The sequence below is a fragment of the Pituophis catenifer genome, unplaced genomic scaffold, assembly GCF_029215685.1.
Source record: "Pituophis catenifer annectens isolate HBS135680 unplaced genomic scaffold, rPitCat1.0.hap2 SCAF_1, whole genome shotgun sequence".
Classification (NCBI taxonomy): domain Eukaryota; kingdom Metazoa; phylum Chordata; class Lepidosauria; order Squamata; family Colubridae; genus Pituophis; species Pituophis catenifer.
The window spans coordinates 218,017,298-218,042,504 of record NW_027256881.1 but is presented as its reverse complement, the minus strand read 5'-3'; the positions used below and the strand labels follow the sequence as shown (position 1 = coordinate 218,042,504).

At 37.9% G+C, this 25,207-nt stretch overlaps 1 protein-coding gene across 1 annotated transcript in view; it reads right to left on the bottom strand.

Annotated features, from left to right (window-relative positions):
* NCKAP5 (NCK associated protein 5) overlaps positions 1–25,207 on the bottom strand; it is a 674,947-nt gene that overhangs the window by 528,083 nt on the left and 121,657 nt on the right. The window lies entirely within an intron of this gene.

The window sequence follows — 25,207 nt, the reverse complement described above, 5'->3', positions numbered from 1 at the left end:
GACTCCATGAGAAGTTGTTAAAGGAGCTAAGAGGCCCCTGAGTTTGTTAGTTTTGACAGTCTAATTAATATTCACAGCAAAGTTTCAGATGGTATAAGTTGGCACAAGTCCACCAAAGTCATTTGTTCCACCATTTAAAAATTAGCAACCAGCCCTTGAATGGTGCCTTCTGTCTTCTGAATGCAGTCTTGCATCTTTAATACCCTCTGAACCAAAATGTACAGGGCTCACTCCATTGCTTCCTTGGCAGAGTTCAGAGACCTTGGTTTAGCATTGTAGAGAAAGTAGGATCTTAATTCAATGCAAAGGCCATGGAGCCCTGAACTGGAGTGTAGCAATATCATTTAATATTGCAGGAAATAACTGTAATGTTATATACACACGAGGAAGAATTTTAGAGACAACTCATTTCGAGACAGAGACAGACAAAATACAGTAAGGAATTCTTAAGTCACTGAAATTTATTATGTTAAGAGCCTGAGTTTCAAGCTGACTTATGTTTTCCTTAAAAACATTAACATTTATTTTGTCAGTTAAGACCTTTACTTTTTATTCCTGAAAAGCAAAGAGCGAGAGAGAGAGTTTGTACTTGAGTTGCCAAATAGCTCCATCTCCACAGCCCTTAAAATGACAGATATCTATTCTTTCCAAAGTTCTTGAATTCTTAAGACACCGTGTATAATATAATACACTGTATATGCCTGTTCTGTACTCGAAAATGATCAAGTTTCCACTTGTGATCAAAGGGTATAATTGAAGGAGTCTCAATCGTGTTTTAAAATCTCCCTGTGATTCAGATTGTGCTGTCTATTGTTTCAAATCAGTGGTAGGCATGAATTTGGGTTCCTATCTTTACAAGCTCTGTCAGTACCCCATCAAGAATTCTTTTCACATTGCCTGAAGTGGGAGCGTTTGGGCTGCAAAAGGAATATTGAATGAGATGGCTAAAGGTCAGCCATTGCAGTGCCACTGTGAGTTACAGGACCCCTGCAATTGTGTGTCCTTCTCAGATGCCAGTTTGATTAGTTCTCAAGTAATGTTTAAACTGCTTTTGCTTTGGAGATGCTCAGTCTCACAAAAACAGCCTTAATGCACTGCGGACAGCCTTGGCTGCTTCATCTCGTTCTCCAGACTGTAATTCCATGCCAGATGTACTGATGGCCAAGGCTTTTACAGTAGGGAATTGTATTGTGAGGAGAAATACAAACTACTCTGCCCTCAAGGTCTGTAAAAATGACCCACTTGGTGTGAATACAAGTGCAACTTCAGGGAGGCCCAACATGTCTTCCAGTTATCCCCTACTGAAAAATTCTGTGGCTATAAATGCATCTGTATCCACGCATACAAACTGGGGATTGCAAATCCTCAGGGTTCAGAACAGGGGCGAGGAAGTCTTTTCATCTCGCTCCTTTTGTTCTTGCTGCTCTGTTTTGTTTTCTTAAGCTGGCTGGCTTGACACAAGTGATTCTTGTGTAACCAGATGCTTTGTTCCACTTTTCTTACCAAAAGCACAGGAGTGTGTGGAATTGCCTACCTCGCCTTTCAAAACCCAGCCAGCCATGTGAAGAATTCTCCAAAAGACTTTAATGTTTTTATTTTATTTTATTGCTTTTTCAAATTGCCCCCTTGCCCAACAGTAGTCGATCCCCTTCCTTCGCTATTTTACCAGTTTACCCTTTCTAAGTGTTTTAAGCATCCCATATATTTATATTACTTTCATTTTAATAGGAATAGAAGATGGCCAGATTAGGAACAGAGAAATGTTGTAAATACTATGCAATGGTATTTTGCAATTCTATTGACTGACAAGGAAGATGAAGACTTTCTCTTGAAAGATGCAGAAAGGCCTCTTCTTTCTGCCAATACAGTGTGTGTGTGTGTATATAATTCATTACATTTATTTTATTAAATTGAATAAATGATAACGTTGCAGTCCTAAGAAAGAAGCTTGCTCATTACTGGAATTTGTTTTCATTCAAATTGATGCATTCAGTCCTTGTATGTATGCTACATATTCAGCCATGCCTTTTCTCTTCTTATTGTTTGTGTTTTGAAGGCTTTCTTCCAGAAGATGCACAAATCATATTGCAAACTTTCTAAGGTTGAAATGTTTATTTAGGAGGCCTACTTGGGACATTCAGTTCAAGGGTGGTTCTACATTTTAAGCTGTGATTAGAATGTAGTGAGTTATTACATCAAATTGTTGATACTGTACTTTATCCATTTGTATGGCATCTAGTTACAGTCATATGAAAGTAAATATACTAATTACTATGATTACTGACTACTCTGTTCCATATTGAACTACGATAGGCCCAGCCAATTGCATCTCACAAATTTCAATCATGGAGGCAGAAAAGGCCTACCTCATGTACCCCATCCCTAGTATATTTTTTCGTGCTAAAGAAGACTATTTATTTCATTTTATTTATGTCCCTCCTTTATCATTCTTTTTTTTTAATTGCAAAAGTTTTACAATTACATTTTCACCCCTTCCCCCCCCCCCTCAACCCACCCCAACCTTCCCAACCTCCCTAACCCTCCCTAACCCTCCCCTCCCCCCGGACTTCCACACCGTATACTCATATCAAGTAAAAAAAAACACCCCTTTGTATAAAACTTATATAAAACTTGAACCCCTCCCTCCCCCTTATAATTTTCTTTTTTATCTTCATTACATTAACATATTTCTATCTTAATGTATCATTTTCAAATGAAAGCTATTTGATACTTCCTAGTTTGGTATTTGTTCTGAACATAATCTATCCACTTTTTCCATTCCCATTCATAAGTCTCTTGTAAACAGTCTTTTAGATATGCTGAAATCTTTGCCATCTCTGCAAAACTGGCCATCTTCATAGTCCATTCCTCGATAGTGGGCAAAGCTTTATTTTTACAGTATTTACCTATCAATAATCTTGCTGCTGTTATCATATACAATATCAACTTTGTTTCACCCAATGTAAAACCCTTAACTATACCCAATAAAAACAGTTGTGGAGAAAAATGAATTTTTTTCTTTAAAACATTCTGCATAACCCACCAAATTTTTATCCAAAAAGCCTTAACTTTCCTACAAGTCCACCAAACATGAAAATATGTAGCATCTAAACAGTCACATCTCCAACATTTTGGCTGAACATTAGGGTACATACACGACAATTTTTTGGGGTCTAAGTGCCATCTATAAAACATTTTGTAAAAATTTTCCCTCAGATTTTGCGACTGTGTAAATTTTACATTCTGAACCCAAATTTTTTCCCATGTTTCCAACATCACTGGTTCTTCAAAATTTTGTGCCCACTTAATCATACAATCTTTACCTAACTCTGTTTCTGAATCCCTTTCTAACAAAACATTATAAAGCCTTTATCATTCTTTATGTAAACAACTCAAGACAGTGAACAAGTCTAATGCTCCTTCCTCCTCCTATTTTCCCTGTAACAATGATTTTGTGAAGTATGTTGGGCTGAGAGAGAATGACTGGCCCAATGTCACCCAGCACTATGTGTAAATTTTACATCTTTGTCAGGCTTCACACAGGCCTGGCTGTAAAGCTTTCTCTTTCTATCGTTTTCCACAGGAATAGAGCTATTCAGCAAAAGGCTCATGACTTGGCAGGATTACTTTAATTTTGTATGAAAATGAAGGAATGAAGTCATCATAACAGAAATCTGCCTGGCATAGGATACAGAAATCAAAGCCGTATTTATAGATTTTAGCTTCTGAATTTAAATTCTAAGATGCCTCCTCCTTTGGAATATGTATTCCAAATATATGAAAATCTGCCATTGCCTTGATGGCTTTAGAAGGTACTTGATCTATGTTAACATATGTTTTCTATAACATGAAACTTCTGGCTTCTTCCCTGCCAGTTTCATCCCTAATAAACTTGCTAATTCATTTCTTAGTTTCATGTTCTTTACTCTCAGTATACAATGGCCTAATCTGGACCATCATATGTAGAATGGACAGAGATATTGTTTTCATATAAGGATTAGACTTCCACTATTCTGTATGTGATTATTACAGTCAGTACCGTACCATTACATATGACTGCACAGTAAATAAACTATCTAGCTTAGCCTTGAACAGCTACTTTTAGAAGTTGTAGGAGTCATGATTCTGCTGACATTAGGAGGGGTTTCAAGAAATGTGATTTTGATTCAGGGTCTTCCCAACCAAAAGAAAATCAAGCATAGGAGTCTAATAATGCTGCACAAACAGTCTGAGAGCTGGTTTGGTATAGCGGTTAAGGCATTAGGCTAGAAATCAGGAGAGTGGGTAGATAGTACTGGCTTAGGCACAAAGCCAGATTACTATTCTTGGGTCAATCATTCTCTCTCAGCCCTAGGAAGCAGACAGTGGCAAACCACTTGGCAAAACTTTGCCAAGAAAACTGCAGGAACTCGTCTAGGCAGTCATCCGGAGCCAACAATGACTCGAAGGCACAAAAAACCAACTATTAAGAAGTTGATTAAAATGTAACCAACAGACAAAGAACATGCAAACCTTTTCCACACTATGTCCAAAAAAATTGCATAGTTCAGCCCATATATTCAACCAGAGTCAAGGTCAAGTTAAAAACATCTTGACTTGAAAGTGCTACATTTGAGTTTCAAATGTTTCAAATCACAAGATAAAAGGATAGTTCTCTTATTAGGACCCACTACAATCGCCCCCACCTCTCTTTCTTACCCTCTCTAACACACAAACACAATTTATACTGAATTTTAAAAAATAAAAGTCAGTTGAAGAATGAAAGGATTCTTTGAAAAAGACTGTACTGTACTGTAGTTCCTTTCCCGAAATTTCCCACCATGTTGAGAAGAGTATTTTCATGGACTTATTTCCCCATTTCCCAAATCTTTTCATTTCCATCTGAACAGGTTAGAAGCAAAATTTTTGACCTTCGGACACCAGTTCCATGAACTTCAGAATATCATAAAGCTATATTGAAAGTTACCAGTACTCTCCTGACAATTTCTCTTGGTAATACCATATTATGCTAGTTCTAAGGGAACATGTAGAAGGGAAACCTGCTTCTGTCCTTCATTAAATCATCAGTGGGCATGAGGCTCTTCCAAGGATTTACATAAATGGATATTCTCTCCGGACTGACATAGTGATGAAATTTGGTTCCATAAATAAATTTTATTCTATGTCTATAGAGAGAATTAAAGTATTTGGGTACAAACAGGAAAAAAATGCAAATGGTAAAAAAGATGCAAAAATTGTAGTTCGCTTAATGCATTCATGAAATTATTTTGAAGCAAGCCAGAGTTTTTCCTTCCTTCTTTTTTATGTATTCAGAATAATGCTAGTTCCTCCAAAAATAATTTTATTTCCATGGCAATGTCTATAATTTTACACACTCACTCACACATGCACACACATTTATTTGACAGAAAAAAAATCTTTTCACTCCACTGAAGTTAAGTACATTCAAGAATAAGCTTTAACAGTCTTGAAAAAAATCTCAGGAGATGGGAGACTATTGAATTTTCATTCACTGGCCTTTTGCTTATTTTGAATGTATTACATGAATAGTATATCCTAATTCCCCAACTAGTGAGAATTGTTAATCTTAAATTACCAAGGTTGTATTGGGCAGCAAAATCCTCACTAAGGATGCCATAGATTTAGCATCCCAAAGCTTTCACTCAGCTAACCCTTTAATAAAGCTTTCTTACTCAGAAATGAATCCAACTTTCTTCAATGAGTCTTACTTCGTCCCAGCATCTGTATTTTAGAATGGATTCTCCTGACACACCAAATTTAATCCTACTCTCTTTTATTGTCTGGGAATTATCCTGCTAACAGAAAAACAGGGTTCTGATCCCTTTATATAATTTCTTTCTCATATTCCTTTGTGTTGGAAAAAAATGAAAAAGAAATATTGTCAGTATTGCACAAAGTTCCTTTGCACAAAGTTCCTTTGCATAAGAAGGACCCATAATTTGTACCCATTCCTTGCTTCAACTCTTGTTCCCCGCTTCACATCCTATCCATTCCAAGGAGTCTGTGACCCTTCAGAATTACCTTACAGGAGCACAACAAAAAGTCAATAAAACCAAACTCTACTTTTCTGTGGCAAACAGGTCAGATTTCATGTATCACAGAACAAGCTAATGGTAGCAGTTTTGGGGGGCAAGAAGCACCATATTTTTTGCATTTTGTGTGGCTTTTTGATTAGCTCAGGATGTCCCCCATTTACAAAAAATGTGTGAATTATGTCAACAACATATACAGTTCAATAGTATAGAACCAATTGAGGCACATCTCATGTTGCCATTCAGGTAACAAAGAAAGAACTTTTAAACTTTAACTTTAAAAGTTTCTGTTCCAGTATGGAGCTTCAGTGCCATCTCAGATTGCTCAGTAACAATCAAAGGGACAAACAATGACACAAATAACTTGGACAAAGCAGTCAAAAACCAAAAATTCATTAAGTCAGATGATTTATCATTTTAAAATGTAGCTTCGGAACAGCGTATAAGAAAGAAACATGGTGTGTGTGTTTGGTAACAATTTCTTTGCTACACCTCACCAATTTGATACCTGTTTTAGTAGTACTTTGCCTGTCAGCAGCAGATACAAATGCAACTATAGTTCCACTGTTTCATCATCTCTTATCATTAAATTACTAATTGTATTAACATAATTGTTGCTACTTTGGATAGATAGGTAACAAAATTACTTCACTTCCTGTTGGGCTGAGCAGTAGAGATAAATAAACTGGTATCTAGGCGTTTGCTAATAAAGCAGTTGTCACTGTGAATGCAATTATGCATTCATCGCTTTATTTATCATACATTGTTTCATCTACACAACTGACATTATTACAAGAAGTATCAGCTTTGGAAATTATATCTTTTTTCCTGATTATGTTGGTCAGATTACAATAACTACCATGTTTCCCCGAAAGTAAGACCCTGTTTTATATTTTTTGAACTCCGAAATAAGCACTCGGCCTTATTTTCGGGGAGGTCTTATTATTTTAGGGTGTGTGGAGCAAGATGGGGTTCCTCTTGCCATCTTACCCGATTTCCAGCTCTGTGTTTAAATATTTTCGGGGAGGACTTATTTTCGGGGGCAGGCTTATTTTAGCACATGTGCTCAAAAGCCCAGTTGGGCTTATTATCAGGCAATGTCTTATTTTCAGGGAAACAGGGTAATATTTCTTCTTAAATTAACTTTAGAAAAAAACCTGAATCAAATCATTCATTCATTCATTCATTCATTCATTCATTCATTTAACAGATTTGTCTCCTGCTTTTACTCCATACATTCCAATATGTGTATCCAAGGTAGCTTCATTTTTACACCACCATTACCCCCAATTGGTATAAGATCAGGTTTACCTCACCAATAATGGTACTAGAAATTTTGCAAGCAATGATCAAGAACAAATGTGAAGTGAATCTTAAACAATGCACAAGGTAGAGGCAAAATCATTCTATTTGTATTCCTCTTTATTTTATTTATTATTTTTTTATTTTATTCCTTTTTAGCCACATATCCCTTTCAAAGGTGTATATGCCTTTTTTCCCTTTATTTTTTGAGGCAGGGCTACCTGTTCTGTAAAGATAAGCTTCAGCTGGAGGTGCATTAAAGGACCTGACTGAGAAGAAGCTTCAGAAACTGAAATACAAGCAGACATTTTAAAGTGACACAGAGTTCAGGAACAGAAGACTGCTGTCATGGATCCATTTCTACCATGCTTTAACAAGTTGACACTGCTCAGTAGGAACAGGCTTGCTTTCATTTACAGTTGAGAGTTATTTCATCTTACATTTCCAATGGATTCACTTAAAATGCTGCATCCATATGTGACGAAAGTTCCAACATTCTAAATATCTGCAAAAGGTCTTCCGTGTTGTGTGAAAAAAAAAAAATTAAGGTTCAGTTTATTTTGTGTGAAATAAAATTGCATAAGTATTATACATCCCTATGCGTAACTAAAAAAGCATTTATTGCATTATAACAATCTTATTCTGGACAGCAAAGGTGTCCCCATGCATATTAGGAAAATATATAAACTCATAAGCTGCGCAATGACACATATTTTCTCTTAATACTATTCTGTGTGCCCATATACTGATTCATAAGATCTAGTTGCACTGGGAATACAAATCTGTTTTCTTTGAAATTCATAATCTACCGTTGCAAATTATTTCAAAGGATAATCCATAAAAATTTGTTCAATTTATATTGATTATGTGCCTTCACATCAGTGTCAACTTTTAGCAATCCCATAGATAGATTTTCTCTAGGAGGAACTGTCCTAACCTGGTCCTTCAAGTCTTCTAGCAGTTGCTCTAACTGTTGCTCTAACTAACTCTTTGTACCTTGCTATCAGTCACCTTCTTCTCTTTCCTTCTACCTTTCCTTGCATTAGAACCTTTTCCAGAAAGCTAGGTCTTATCATAATGTGTCCAAAGTAGGATAATATGAGCCTGGTTATTTGTGCCAGAAGTTGGATTGAATTGTTCAATAATGCATTTGTTTGTTTTCTTGATTATCCATGATATTCTCGGGAGTCTTCACCAACATCAAAGTTCAAAAACATCAATGCTCTTTTTATCCTGCTTCTTCAAAGTGTGACTTTCACATTCATTGAATGTTCTAGGGAAACTATTGCCTACATAAATTTGATCTTTGTATCTTTTTTGAAGTCCTTCATAGCTAATCTGCTAGACTAATATATTTCTAAACTATCCACTACTTTAATATCTTCATTGTCAGTTCTAAGGCTGGTTGATGCACCCGTTATCATTAGTTCAGCCTTTCTTATATTTAATCTTTGTCACATTATTTTTCGTGATGTACCATTCTTATTATTAGAACTTGCTGATCATGTGCTTGTTCAGCTATCAAAGTAGTGTCATCAGGACAGCATAGGTTATTGATGTTCCTTCTTCCCATTTTATAATCCGGTGCATCTTCTTTCATCTTCCAGCGTGTCTTCTTTCTTTCCAACTTTTCCTCAATGTATAGTCTACATGTAGGCTGGATAAATAAAGGGAACGTATACAGTCTTACTTCACTCCTTTGCCAACCTGGAGCCAGTCTTTTTCAGCATTAATATCTATATCGTGGCTTTCTGATACGTGTATAGGCTTAGAACAATGAGATGCTGTGGGATTCTCAGCTTTCTAAGCACATTCCATAGTTTGACGTAGTTGACACAATCGAAGTTCTTTCTATAATCAATGAAAAAAAAGATAACGATTTCTTTTTTTCTTTTTTCTTTTTTTGTATTCTTTGGCATTCTCCATTACTGAGTGTGCATCATTAATAATGTCTCTTCTTTCCTTAATAAAAACCAGCTTGAATATCAGGTATCTTCCTTTCCATGTAGGCCTTTAGTCTGTATAGTATGATCCTAAGCATTCTTTTACTGCCATGTGAGCAACCTTGTTTTATTACTACTTTCTTATAAAATTACGATAATAACAAAAATTATCTATATTCCATAACATGCCTAGTATTTCAATGGACAATCATTTCTGTCATCAATTCTCATAATGGAACAATAAGCATTAAAATATAAGTGTAGTCCAATGGATGTCATAGGGAGATGAGTGTGTTTGCTTAATGAATAGCCGTAATAACAAGGGACCATAAATATAGTCGTCATTTTCCCCTGAGGGAATTCTGAGAATATTTCATGTGCCCGAAAGAATTTGAGCTTGACTGTACACATGTAAATTAGATTGTTGGGGGCAATATGCTGACTCCGTAAACTGCTTAGAGAGGGAGATAAAGCACTGTGAAGCGGTATATAAATCTAAATGCTATTGTTATTAATGAACACATTGAAAGAGGCAACAAACTGGAATAAAATATGGACCATATCTTGCAGCTGCAATCCTAAACATGGTTTTGCAAGACAGTCTCCGTGAAATGGAGTTTACCTCTGAGGTAACGTTCATGATATTGCACTGTTTTTGTTGTTGTTGCAGCCCTCTCTGACAAAAATAGTCCATCTTCTGAAAACACTCTGCATATGTGAATGCCCAATTGCCTGCTGTTAAGCACTTCAGACTTCTGTAAGTCACAGCGAATGAATTTAAATATGGTTCATTAACCCTGAGCTCCGTGTCTCATCCCCAGGCCCTTGTGGTGGTCTATTAAGTCAAATGTCAGTAGCCTTGCAGAAATCTCCCTACATCAATGCAGATGTTTTATAAACACGCTGGCTTGAACACTGTGTGACATTTATAAATGGAAACAAGTTATAATCCATCCCTTGTAACCCGGTGCCCTTCCTTCTTCTCCTCCCAAGAATAAATCTGGAATCATCTAAGTCTTCCCCCATTTGGGACACACGTGTTCTTGCTGCAGCTTCTGCAGAATTCGCCCACTGAAGGCTTGCCCAGAGCTCCCTCACGCTGGCCTTGCCCTCTGGTTATTGGTTTCACCTGTAAACAGTCCATTGCCACTGCTGACTCCACTAAACACCATTGTACTTCGGTCTGCATTTTATGTGAACTCTGGAGCTATTAGCCACTAATATCAACAGTGCTGCTCAGCCTAAGATCATTTATGGCTCCCCTGCTTCGCTTAATGCCTTTGCTTTAGAAGCACAATATTATTAATAGTTGCCCAGCTCAGGAAAGCCAAATTAAGTATTTCATTTGGGTTAGGCATTATCTGCAGCCGTTTTGCATTACATTTGGACAAAACTGAGCAAGTGTTTCCATGGGGCGGGAGGGTGCATTTTTTAACTTTTCTAATCAGAGTGCATCCTTTCGGATCTTTCTTTGAAACCTTTATTTTCTTACAACTACCTTTGTTATCATTCAGTAAATGAGCTTGCACCAATATATACATATTGGCAATATGTCTTGAAATCTATTGTCCTCACAGCCATTTCCTTAAGCACTTAAATAGACTCCACTGCATCCTCATCTTTGTGCTCTTATATATACATATACACATCCATGGGTCTATTTTATGTGGCTGATTATAGAAGCTGCTATGCCTAGGCAGCATATCTTAAACATCTTCATTAAGATGTGTTTAAGAGGACAGTTATTTCTGAAAGCAATGGCCAAAAGAGATCTGAACATCCAACCAATCTGAAAGGCTATTTGAAAATAAAATCTAGCCAGATAGCAATAGCAATAGCATTTAGACTTCATAGTGCTTTACAGCACTCTCCGGGTGGTTTACAGAGTCAGCATATTGCCCCCACCAATCTGTGTCTTCATTTTACCGACCTCAGAAAGATGGAAGGCTGAGTCAACCTTGAGCCGATCAGGATCAGACTCCTGGCAGTGGGCAGAGTCAGCCTGCAATATTGCATTCTAACCACTGCGCCACCATGCCACCATATCAGATATATGATACATTTACGCTGTTGAATATCTATCCTCACAGCAGATGATCACATCTTGAATCTGTGGTATGAACCTATTATACAGCTGCCCCTCAGGGTGCTGATATCTCCCTTGCTCCAGCTTTGTACTTAGATTCTGCCAGTTCTAGAAACCCTAACTTAACAGGGATTGCATTTGAGAGAAAATCCCTTTTCTCTATAACTTTCTGGCCAAAGGAGGCCTGTTCTCTTTCCTTGGCTAATTTTTCTTTCGGGTGCCAGTTTCTCAGCCATCTGTGCAATCCATTGACTTCTTTAAACATCTGAGAACAAGCCGTTTTGTTCTTCCTTTGGGAATGCCCCAAACTCAGGAAAGATTTTGTTTTGAAGAAGCCAATCCAGTGGTCCATCTGGCCTCTCAAACGGCAGACATTATTTAAAGTAATCAAGTTTTCCATGCACTTCCCTGGGACCTTCTGTCTGCAGACTCTTGGTAAGGCTCTTTCCCTGACTTGCATACCAAACTCCGAAGAGCATTCTGATTCCCCAGCATGTTCCACTGTGGGATCCTCGCACCTAAAGCAGAATGCCCTGCTGGACTATACTTTTGTACTTTTGTTATTTATTCCCTCTGTTTCCATACAACCGTACACCCGCTCACCCCCCACCCCCTCTAAATCCTGGCAGTTCTATTTTGCCTTCAGTGATTTCTTGGGGGGCGAAGGACGATTGCTGACTGTGAATGCATTGAACCTCTAGGCTCCTACAGAGAAGAGCTTTAATTGAGATTGCACTGAACCAAGGGATAGGTTTGGAGACTTCGCCTTTGCAGAATGAAATGGGTGATGCTTCTGATTTAGGCCATACCCTCTTCTCCTTTATAGTCAGATTTTTTTAAAAACATTTTTTTTAAAATGTTATACTAGAAGTCAACATTGTTATTACAACGATTGAGACAGTTGAACCAGGAAAATGTACTTTTCCAACCTCTTGTTCCTTGCAGGTTTTCAAGGTTGCCTACAACCTCTGTATTTCCACTGACAGAATGGATGTTATGCATGACATGTTGCCATATCGTCCTTCCGATTTTCCATTTAAAAATTATGAATTCCAGCATGCATTCTGTGACTTTCCATTTCTGGTGTACTTGTGTTGAGGGGGGGTCTTGCTCTGCCTCAAAGCTAGCTAGACAAATGTCTTCTTTGTACAATATTTGGGTTGCAAAATTGAACTCCTAAGTGATGGTCAGGATGTTCTTCCTTCATTAAAACTGTTGCACAGTTCTCTGAGGGGAAAAACTTGAGAAGGTTTGCTTTAGAAGTCAACTGTCCTAGATACTGTGATGGGTACAATATTAATTCTGGCTCTGTAAAAAAACCCTTACCAGATCATAGGATTAGAGCATTATTATAACCTTCTGCAAATATATAGCTGACAGTGATTATAACTTTGCTATGTACTTTGTGTCTTTAACTAATGAGCAATGTATATTATCTTGGGTAATCTTATAATAAGTTGGGAGGAAAAGAGACAGGCAGAATGAATTATTAGAATGAGACAGAGCAAACATTTTCTTATACTTTAAGGGGAATCTTGCATTCATTAAAGTCTGTTTAACTAATTAACATGGATAACATTCAGAGATAAGTCCTCCTATGTATATAAGAGAAAGATACAGATAGATTTTTAAGTAGCTTGGAAGTAAGTCATCTGGACCACTGTGCTTGGTTGATGAAGAGATGGCTCCCACCAAGGTTAATACCATTAATCACGCTGGCTTATCAAGTTCACATTCCAGTTATGGATTGGAACTCTACTTTGCCTTCTGAAGCAAAAGTACTGAAAATCTAGTGGACCTATTCCTCCACAAAGCGTAGGAGATGACTTATGCCAGTGTCCTTTTCTCCTTGCAATTTCAGCGTCACCTCTTAAAATGATCTGAGGTACATAGGACCCCACAGGAAATTAAGGGCAATGGGTATCACTTCCTTCTCGAATGTTCCTACAAGAAGGCATGAAGTTCCTGATTCTAGTTTCATCCTAGAATCAGTATCAGCAAGGTTACTGGGAATGCAACTTAACCAAGAAAAAGTATAATCCAAACTGTATATATTTGAGTTTATTTATCCCATTTTTTAAAATAAATAACTCAAGTCAGTGAACATACTTAATGTATCCTCTTCTTCCTATTTTCCCCAGAATAGCAACAACTCTGTAAGGTAGGTAGGCTGAGAGAGAGTGACTGGCTCAAAGTCACCCAGTCAGCTTTCATGTCTAAGGCAGGACTAGAACTCATAGTTTCTTGGTTTCTGACTGATGTCTTAATCACTAGACCAAATTGGTTCCCATACCTTCTGAATACTATATTCAATATATGCTACATACAATGCAACAATACAACACCTATTGAAGGTGTGGTAAAGCGATAATAGTTGATGGGTAAATTCCAGACACACTTTGAGAGTGCTAGAACATTTAATGATCTAAACTGATTGTCTCTCCAACTTGTTTATGTAATCCATTTATTTGCCACCTTCTTTTCAGATCACAATAAATTTAGTTGCACTTCTATTAGGCTACCATATCTGGGCTGCAGAACTCTGGATGATCCCCAGATGGCAGTGAAGAGATTCAGATGCTTCTAAGAGCTTGCTGCCATCTAGCCCAGAGATGGTGGTTTACTTTACCATTACTGTAAAACCATCTAGAGTAGGGGTGGGTTCTACTTATCTTTATTACTGGTTTGCAATGGGGCTGCGCACGTGCGCTCACTCACTTCACTCACGTGCTCTTCTGCGCATGCACAGAAGCATTTTGATGATGTCAGGGTCGGTGGGCGGAGCCTCCCTCCGGTTTTACTACCAGTTCTATAGAACCAGTCCGAACTGGGAGCAACCAACCACTGATCTAGAGTCACCTTATAGGAAAGGTGGGTGGCATAAAAATGTAATAAATAAAATAAATGAATAAAAATAAAATAAATAAAACAAAGCAATATTGTAACTACCAGTTGTGCTTTCTCTCTCTCTCTCTCTCTCTCCCCCTCTCCCTCTCCGTCTCTGTGTCTCTCTCCACAAACACATACACATACATTGTGTGCTTCTGTTCATCCGTTTATTCAGTCTTTTAATGTCAGCTCATTGAAGGAGTCCAGACAGGAAATCAAAACCATGAGAACTAATACTATCTTTATTGTAAGGTTATAGTAACATAGTTTTGCAAGTCTGAAACGGCTTCCCTCCCTCCTCCCCTGCCTTTATCTTCCAGAAAACTAGGGAAGGTCCCTTCTGAGTCACTTTCTCCATCCCCATCCTTTCTTTGGATGTCCCAGACTATTGTCTTGGCTGCGGCCCTTCCTTCCATGTCCCAAGGTTACTCTCATAGCCCATTACATTTAGCATTATATAATGAATTAATTACTTGTCTTTTTAATCATTAATACTGAAGTTTATTTTACTATTTGATTAGTAATATAACTTGTAAGTTTCTCTAACATGGTGTTTTATGAACACCACATGAAACTAGCAGTATAAGAATTATAAAATTTGAAATTCAGGTTATCTAAAGAGAGAGCCTGCCTGAGAAAGCTGATTTATTGCAAGAAAGAAGCAAGAATTCTCAACAAACATGTTAAGATTTATAAGAACTGCTTATTAAAATAATTGCTTGACTCCAGCTAGTTACTTGTCACCTACATGGCTATTTATCTGTATCTAATATCTTTCTTCAGAGTTAATTCCAGTTATATTTCGATGGCCAACTTGAACAAATTGATTGCTTATGTGAGTAATCTCTCCTATGAATGATATTAAAATTTATAGAGCTTATTTTCTGAAGTGGAAAATCACAATAAATTGTCATTTACAAAGCAAAAGGGATAATAGAAGCTCTATATTTCATGCTATTTATTGTTGGAATTACAACTCATAGTACAGAATCCTGTACTATGGCTTACCTTCCTACTGCTTTAAGAATCTAATAAATTGACTTCCGGTTTGGCGTCACGGCGAGACAGTCAGGGAAATAGCGGGCTCTGATGAGCGCCGCGAAAACCCCGGCTGCCAAACTGCAGCTGATGGGTCTTCAGACCAGAACCATCCTGCAGGGATGGGGGAAAAGGAGGGGTACCTCAGATGACCAAGAGGAACAGGCAAGTTCCTCGGAGGTCAGAGGGAACTCTCTGTGAGTCGGCAGCAGGGGGCGGCAGCCATGGCAGCTGCCATGAAGCTGGGACAACCAGCTTAAGAGATGTGCAGGAGGAGAGTGGATTGAAACAGAGCATTTTGAGTGACAACCAACAGAGGCTTGCAACAACGCTTAGAGCAATACTATTAACTATAAGACCCCTAGCCTTAAAACAGCAGCTGAACAACAAAGGGGCTATGGAAAGTTTAAAATGTAATCTTAAGGAGACAAAGACCCAACAAACAACTAACTCTAGAACAGAACTAATGGAATTAAATATTGAGATATGGTGAAAAGACTGGATATTTTAAAACTGGAATTGGATTTTTTTAAAAAAGAAAGAAGATGATTTGATACTTTCAAAATTAAAAGAAGAAGTGTAATTAAACTGGACTGTTATATAATTGCAACAAAATGGATACTTGTATGACTAATGGAAAATGTGGATTGTAGAGGGACACCTTCTGGTCTAAAAAGGAACATTGTAACTCATTTTTGTTATGGAAAATTTTGAACTTTACAGATAATAGTCATGGGATTTTGTGTAGGATGTTTTTTTTTCTCGTCTGCAGGCAGCTTGGCTTTGATGAAAAGAAAAGGAAACTACAATGGAACTCCTATAATTGGAATAATAACAATTTAAAAAACTGGTGCAGGAACAAAAGAAGGATTTAGCACAGACTCAAGAGAAGGGAACTTGATGCATTTTATCCGGATTAAAAATAAGAAAAAGACTTAATATGACACATGGAAGACAAAACTGGAAGACTTTGAAAATGGAAGCAGGCGAGAAAGTGAAGAAATGAGGTAGACGCGGCTGGAAAAAGAAAAAAGAAGAACTAAAACAATGTGATTAAAAATGAAATAATGTATAGGTGGTAGTAATAATAAAAAGGAGGTTCTTATAAGATAATTATGGACAGATAAGAATATGAGAAGAATATGACATAGATATATAAAATTGAAATATTGGTGGAAATTAGAATATAAGAGAAATTAAGCATGTTAAAAGAGATTTTTAAATATATACAAAGTAATGTTTTAAGCAAGAACCAATGTTAAATTGTCATAAAAAAGGATAATGATAAATATGATTAACTGAAATAAGCAATGTATAGATGGATGGAAACAACAAAAAAGAGGAGGATGCTGGGATTAATAGCAAAGATAACTATGATTATGCTGTGATTAATAGCCAAAAAACAAAAATGATTATGCTGTGTTTAACAGCCAAAAACCAAAAATGATTATGTTGGGTAGGACAACAAAACAAAGAGGATTTTGCTGGGAGTAACAGCAAAAGTGAAATGATTATGTTGGGTTTAACAACAAAGACAAAGATAAAGATGTTAGGTTTAATAGTAAAAATAAAATGACTATGCTGGTGGCGCAGCAGACTAAAGCACTGTTATTAACAGTTATTAACATCAGCTGCCTGCAATTACTGCAAGTTCAAATCTCACCAGGCTCAAGGTTGCATCCTTTCTAAGGTAGGTAAAATGAGGACCCAGATTGTGGGGGCAATAAACTGACTTTGTATAAAATATACAAAAGTATGAAGGCTATTGCTTAACGCATTGTTAAGCCACCCTGAGTCTCCGGAGAAGGGCGGCATATAAATCAAAATAAAAAAAAATCAAAAATCAAAAACCAGCCAAAAATAAAAATTATTATGCTGGGTAGGACAGCAAAAATAGGGAGGAATATCTTGAGATTAACAGTAAAAATGAAATGTATAAATTGGATTTAACAACAGAAATAAAGACGATAATGATGAGTTCAATACTAAAATAAAATGATTATGTTGGCATTAACAGCCAAAAAATAATGATTATGTTGGAACAGTAAAAAATGAAATGATTGTGTTGGGATTAATAGTAAAGCAATGAAGATAATTACTATGGGAGTAATAGTTAAAATATTTTTTAAATGTTTACAATAACTGTAATGATTTATATTGTTAAAATATATCCATCCAAGCAAAAAGAAAGAGAAAAATGGAATGATATTTGGTTGGGATTTAAGATTTAAGTAACAGGTTTTTGGGATAATGGCATAGTTAAATTGATAGAATTTAGAGAAGAAACTGAGTAAAATATTAAGTTGTGTTAATTGGAAGTTAAGAATTGTTAGTGATTTGTATTAATTTGTGACCGGATCAATGCTTCGTTTTGGAAAAGATGTGTTTTAAAATTTTTTTAAAAAAATAATAATAAAAAAAGAATCTAATAAGTTTAAGATTTTAAAAAATGCATTTGCCACAGAGCAACTGTCTACCTGAAGCAATATGAAACAGAGGTGTGATCTCTTGAAATTTTTGTGATTATTTTAATAAATATCCAAAAATAATGAAATGGAAATTGGGGGGTGGGAAACCCTTTAATTTCTGACATAGATTCTCCATTTTTAAAACACTGGCAGAAAAGCTCACAAGATGATTAAATTTCCTTTAAATTCTGTAATACAACTTTTTAACCTTTCAGGTTTTTCATTAATCAAGGTTTGTCAGCTTTAATCAGAATGCACTCTTAAACTACTGCCAAAGTAATTAAAATGCCAATTCTGCTGGCAAAGGTACAGCAGCCATTATCAAAGTTACGTAAGTTATCTGGCTGCCACATTGATTCTTCAGATCACATTAATAGACTAATTGGCTTTGGTGGGGAATTAATCTTCGCATGTCCCCTCATTCTTTCAAGTTCTAGAATGGGCTTTAGTGGTAGCAGTTTAGTCACTTTTTAAAAATCTATTAACTCTGTAAAATATGAACTCAGATCCTCAAACTATTTATGCTACTGGGGTTCTAATAGAATCACTCTGGAATACGTTGGCCAAGGGATAAAAGTCATACCAGAATTGAAATACTTTAATTAAAGCCAGTGATAACAAAGGCTTTAATATTCCTAGGGTAATTTGTTTGACCCACAAATCATTTTCTTAGTTACGTACCCTACTTCTTGCTATGTACTGCAGGGTGCATAAGGGAAGAGAAGAAGTTTGAGTACAAAGTGGCCTCTCAAAAAACTCATGAAGTAAAAGGAATTCATGAGAGAGATTTAGTGCTGTATTATAGGAAAACAACAACTGTTATTATTATTTCAATATACTGTATGTATTGCCTACATAAGGACGCGGTGGCTCAGTAGCTAAGATGCTGAGCTTGTCAATCAAAAGGTCGGCAGTTCAGCGGTTCAAATCCCTAATGCCGCGTAACGGGGTGAGATCCCGTTACTTGTCTGCCAACCTAGCAGTTTGAAAGCACGTAAAAAATGCAACTAGAAAAATAGGGACCACCTTTGGTGGGAAGGTAACAGCGTTCCGTGTGCTTTTGGCATTGAGTCATGCCGGCCACATGACCACAGAGACGTCTTCGGACAGCGCTGGGTCTTCGGCTTTGAAACAAAGATGAACACCACCCCCTAGAGTCGAGAATGACTAGCCCATATGTGCGAGGGGAACTTTTACCTTTACCTTTTTATTGCCTACATCCTGTGGATAGATATTCCCTATTAATAAACACACACAAAAACACATAGAGACTCTGATTGATTTATCTCAATGAAAGATAATTTCATTAGTAGTATGAATGATATCTAAAGAAGTATCAGTGATATGTTCACTTTCCTTAAGAACAAACATATATTTACAAATTCCATGAGTATTTATTTAATTTATATTCACCCTTTATTGTTTTTATCAATAATTTAAGGCTCCAAACATATTTAACACTCCTCATTTTTCCCTACAACAACTCTGTGAGAGGGATTGGCCTGAGACAGAGAATGACTAACCCGAACTCACTTTCATGTCTAAGACAGGACTAGAATTCACAATCTCCTGGTGTCTTAACAAAATTTCTGAGGCACCATGGCCATTAATGCTTTAAATGCTGAAAGATGACTAATATTTTTTCCAACAGAATGAAATCTTTGTTATGGAATATAGCATTAGTAATAGCAAAAATTGTCTTTAAAAATCACACTTGAAAATATAAAAATATATATGAACATTCTTAAATAAAGTTAGAATTGTGTATGCCTATACTATCTAAACAGGGACGGGGTGGCTCAGTGGCTAAGACACTGAGCTTGTCGATCAAAAGGTCAGCAGTTCAGCGGTTCAAATCCCTAGTGCCGCGTAACCAGGTGAGCTCCTGTTACTTGTCCCAGCTTCTGCCATCCTAGCAGTTCAAAAGCACATAACAAATGCAAGTAGAAAAATAGGGACCACCTTTGGTGGGAAGGTAACAGTGATCCGTGCACCTTTGGCGTTTTGTCATGCCGGCCACATGACCACAGAGACGTCTTCGGACAGCACTGACGCTTCGGCTTTGAAACGGAGATGAGTACCACCCCCTAGAGTTGGGAACAACTAGCACATATGTGCGAGGGGAACCTTTACCTTTACCTTTATACTGTCTAAAGCATGCTGTTGCTACATTATTATTCTAATTCTGTTGTTCTAGTTATTCTTTGATTTTCTATAGAAAACTTAAAGTTTAACTCTTTAAAGCAATATTTCTACAGACACTACACCCCCGTTGTAGAGGGTGCTGGGGAAAAGGAGCCGGGTGGGCGCAGGCTTTGGGCGTGTGGGGCTGCCGGGGGTTGTCTGGCAGAGAGGTGGGAGCGGGGCGGGAGTTTGCAGGCAAGGGGGATGGATGGATGGATGGGAAGCGGGCAAGTGCCCAGTGAACAGCTGACAAGCAGCTGTGTTGCGCTGCCACAGCAGCGCAACACAGCAGAAGCCATGAGGTGGCCATACTCACTATCTCCTGTACCCCCAAAATAATAAGACACCCCCCCCCAATAATAAGGCCAAGGCCTTATTTCAGGGTTCAGAAAAATATAAGACAGGGTCTTATTTTTGGGGAAACAGGATAGATAGATGATAGATAGATAGATAGATAGATAGATAGATAGATAGATAGATAGATCATAGAAACCCTTAACTGACAGCAATACCTAGTGACAAATCTGCTTCTCTTCCTGTCCCTGTGGAATTGGGTTCTGATTTGGAAGGAGTCTTTTTTCCAACAGCATCTCCCATTCTCTGGAATTCCCTCCCAGTAGAGCTTCATAGCTAGTGCTGCAGTAGAAAGTTGCTTGGAAGCTTCAAATTCTACAAATCATTTTTTGGAGAAGGGGAAAAGATTGTAAAGAAGACTGCTGGTTCACAATACAGCTATAAACATATTGCATTGTGTCATTCTACTTACGGAAAGCATTTATGCCTTCGGTCCAAATTTGACCTCATGAGACAGATACCAGGAGCTCCAAGTAGTCCTGCCAGTCCTGCTGCTATTTCCATGATTCCCAAAACCTCAAAATTCTCTCTCTAAATGCCATCTATAAATAATCTATAAAATATCATCTATAGGTAGTCCTCGGGTTCTGACAGCAATTGAAACTGGAGATTGCAGTTGCTAGGCAATGCACTCATAAAGTGCAACATCACATGACAGCATCGCTTAGCAATGGCAGTCCTGGGTTGCTGTTGTAACTCCAAAACATGCAAGTTGTTAAACAGGAAGCAGTGGGAGCAGGGGGTTCCATAGGAGGGTGGTGGACATCCAACACAGGCTACATAAGAGTTGAAGAGGGGCTGTGTGTGAGTGCAGAGAGGCTGACAGAAGAAGGGCACTGTTACCTACAAATGAAGGGAGGTGAAGGGAAAGAGGGTATGGCTACAGGGAGGCCAAACAGGATTTATTAGACAAACTTGTGACCTTCCCTGTCCTCTTCCCCATTGACTTTGCTTGAGGGAAGTAGGTAGAGAAGGTCTCAAATAGCAATCATGTGACCATAGGATGCTGGAACCATGATAAGTGTTGGTTGTCAAGCACCCAAATGGTGATCACATGACCACAGATATGCTGGAACAGCCAAAACTTTGGGGTCCAGTTGTAAGTACCACTCATTCAGCACCATCACAAATTTCAACAGTTGCTCAACAAGTGGTCAGCAAGCTAAGACTATCTGTATACTAAAGCCACCCTTATATCTCCTTCTGCCTCATTTGTCACCCATTTCTCTCATTAGCTATATATCCTACACTTTTTTATTTTATGTAATGAATACAACTGTGGATATAACAGTGTATACAACATTTTTAAGGCTTCAACCTCATATTATACCATAAAAGGCAGGGTAGAAGCACAAGTGTTCCTATAACAATTATCATCATGTTACTTATTACAACTCTTGCTGAAATGTATTATTATGGTTTGAGAACATATGACAAACCCCGCTTGCTCATACTGAGCTGGCATTGAGCTTATTTTTTTCTGGAAAATGTGTGCATTCTACTTTGCATTCCAAAATGGAAGGCAATTTTTGGACTTAATGCAGCCAATTGAATCCAAATAGCTCAATAGGATGGCAAATTAGCTTTTAGTAAGCAAAGGCTGTGAAGGAATAAAACAATGGCAATTGTGTCTATATGCAAAAATGCTGGTTTTGAAAGAAGCTTGTATGCATTATTGGGCCTAAAGACTGCAGACTAAATATGGATAAAAGAGCATTATATCTGAGCAATCTGGTTTAATTCAAAAGAGCCACTACCACCCAAAGGAGGGGGAAGGGTGAGAAAAAGCAACTCCACCTTATTTATGTTAGGTATAAGCTGAGTGGGAGAACAGCCTTGGCAGGTTTTCAAGATTCTCCTACATTGCTCTACCAGCAGAAAAATCTTTCCAGAAATCTAAGTGGTTCTTGACTATTACAAGAAAAGCAGGTAGAGTTAAGCATCCCACTGCCTTTGATGGTTCAGGATGTGGAGACAGGATGATACTTGTCCTATCTTTGACTGGACTATGGGTAGTTCTTGCTTAGCAACTTCTCATATGATGACTGCTCATAACTATAAGACTGATGAAAAAAGTAACTTTAGCATCTTGCATTTATAATCGTTATAGGTCTGCAAAGCAAATGAAAGCTGAAGTAAGATTAGGACAGTAGTGAATGTCTATGGAGATTCTCAATCATCCAGGACATGGTTCTCCCAAAGGTGCTTTTTCCCAAAAGGCAACTGGACTTCCTTGGGTTTTTTCCCTTTGAAAACATTTCTCTTCTCATCCAAGAAGCTTCTTCAGTTCTAAGTGATTGGTGGGAAATGGAATGGAAATCCCTACCAGTCAATTGGAACCGAAGAAGCTTTCTGGATGAGAAGCAAAATGTTTTCACAGAGGAAAAAAATAAAACCCAAGAAAGTCCAGCTGCCTTTTGGAAAATGCACCTTTGGGAAGCACAGTGGCGGCTTCACACAGCAACCACTTTGTTTTAATGACTGAGTGGCCAGCTCAATTGTGGTCACTAGATGAGACTACCTGTAGAACAAGACAATTCTGTACATAAGGTAACAATGCTTAAGATGGTCGACCTTTATTCTCCAGATTCTGACACCTCCTCCTCAGTAGTGGGTTTCAATTTCGGTCACTACCGGTTTGCTCGTGGGCACGGGCACACTAATGCAAAGATGCGATGCTTCTGCGCATGTGCAAAGACGTCTGGGCAGGTGGGCGGAACCTCCTGCCACCGCTGCTACTAGTTTACCCGAACCGGGACAAACCGGTTGAAACCCACCACTGCTCCTCCTCCATCAGCTGATTTATATCCTGGCTTTCTGACTTGCCAATGGCTTTGATGCCTTTCCTCAACTAGGTACATCAAGCAACTTTGAAAGGAGGTGAATGAACTCTTAGATACTGGGAAGCAGAACTGCATGTCTTGGTTTAGAAACAGAGGAAAGGAGTAATAATCTGGACAGATCTTTTGTGCTAAGGAAGGTGGCTGTTATTAATTGATATGAGAATGAATGCCAGGCATACAACAGTAGGTGGCAGACCCCGCCAATGGAGAAAGTAGATGAGACTCAGGCAAAAGGACAGATGCCAAATGAGAAATGAACTCAAATTGAGGGAACCAAGTCAGGTGAAAAAAAGGGGCCAAATCTTCCCATGGCAGCAGTATTCCCAGCAGCACCCACCCCCTTATCCCACCCCCCACCCCCACCCCTGCATGCAGCCATAGTGTTTTACACATGGCTGTGTTTCATCGCTTGGTTTAATCAATTTACTTTCATTTGTTTTCATTTTGATGGCTGCGAGCTGCCTTGGGGATCCCTCGTGAAACTAAAAGGCAGGTTTCAAATAAATAAATTAATGAATAAAAATACTCTGCTGACTCCACGGCCTGCTCTGCCATATGCTTCTTAAACAAACAAATTATGTCTTATAAATGCCCATTATAATTGACCATACGTTTTCTGTAATGACCTTCCCTGGCTGGGCCCCTTTACAAAAGAGACAGCGCATACAGTTTGGCTTAAGATCCAAAATACGGTCATTGCTGAGCACAAGTAGATGTGCAAATCTGGGTTGACCAGAACTGCGGTGGAAATGGGAACAGATGTCACAACTCGTTTAAGGGCTGAAACTGAATTAAGACATGAGATAAATGAAGTACCAGAAACAAGCACTGAATCATAAAGTCATTGCTAAAGGCACCTGAGGGGTATCTCCTGCTCAAGGCAGCTTCCACTAGAACATCTCTGACAGATGACCATCCAGCCTTTGTTTGAAGACCTCTGCTGAAGGAGAATTCAACCTATTATGGCCAATTTGTTCCACCGCCTGGAAATTCATGTAGTAATGAAGTTCTTCCTGGTATATCTAACTTGAGCCTGCTTCTTTCCAGTTTTAACCCATTGATTCTGATCCTGACTCCCTGGCCAATAAGGAATAGGTCTACTCCTTCTTCTGTGATAACCTTTGTGATATTAGAAGATCACTATCCTATCTCTTCTTGGTTATCTTTTTTTTAAAATCTAAATCATTAACCATTCCTCACAGGGCCTGATTTCCAGGCCATTCACCATCTTAGTAGCCTTTCTCTGAACTTTAAATTGCTCCCTTTAAAGTATGATGCACAGAATTGGACATGGTATCCCAGATGGAGTCTGACATAATAAAGAAATCGTTTCTCATTAGCTATCCTATCAACGCATTTGTATTTGACCAGGACATCTGGATCCCTTTCACATGTACTATGGCCAAGACAGGTCTCATTTTATACACCTGCCTTTTGTATTCTGTGCCCAGTTACAGAACTTTCTGTCATGTTGAACAATTTGAATAGCATCAATCCAGCAGAGACCTTCATTCCACTCCACTTGATGCTTTTCTCCAAGCTATAATGTAGCCATTTAAGACCACTCTTTGAATGTGGTCATCCAGTCAACTGTGAATCCATCCAACAAAAGTGACATCTAGTATCATTTCAAACAGTAAACGTGCTCTCTGGAAACTGAGTTCCTTCATAGGCCCCAATGAGCTGCTTTAAAAGAAACTGAAAAGTCAGATGCATTTAACAAAAAAGAAATATATTATTTCCCTCATTCAGAAATGCACAATAATATAATGGCTGAATATTTAGAAAGCAATTATATGTATAAATATTGAAACTACAACTTAATAAAACAGAAATTTAGGTGAAGGAACAGCAGAATTACTATGCTGAGGGCTGCAAAGTTGAAAGAACATGAACTAACCAGTAGTTAGGTCTAAAATATAACTATTGAATTTCTTTCTTTTGATGCCAAGCATGTATCTCAATCTGTCTAGAGCCCAAGAAAAGGCGTGCCTTTGAAGGATCCGTCTCCTGTTCTTGAAACAAAACCACAATTATATTTGCTATG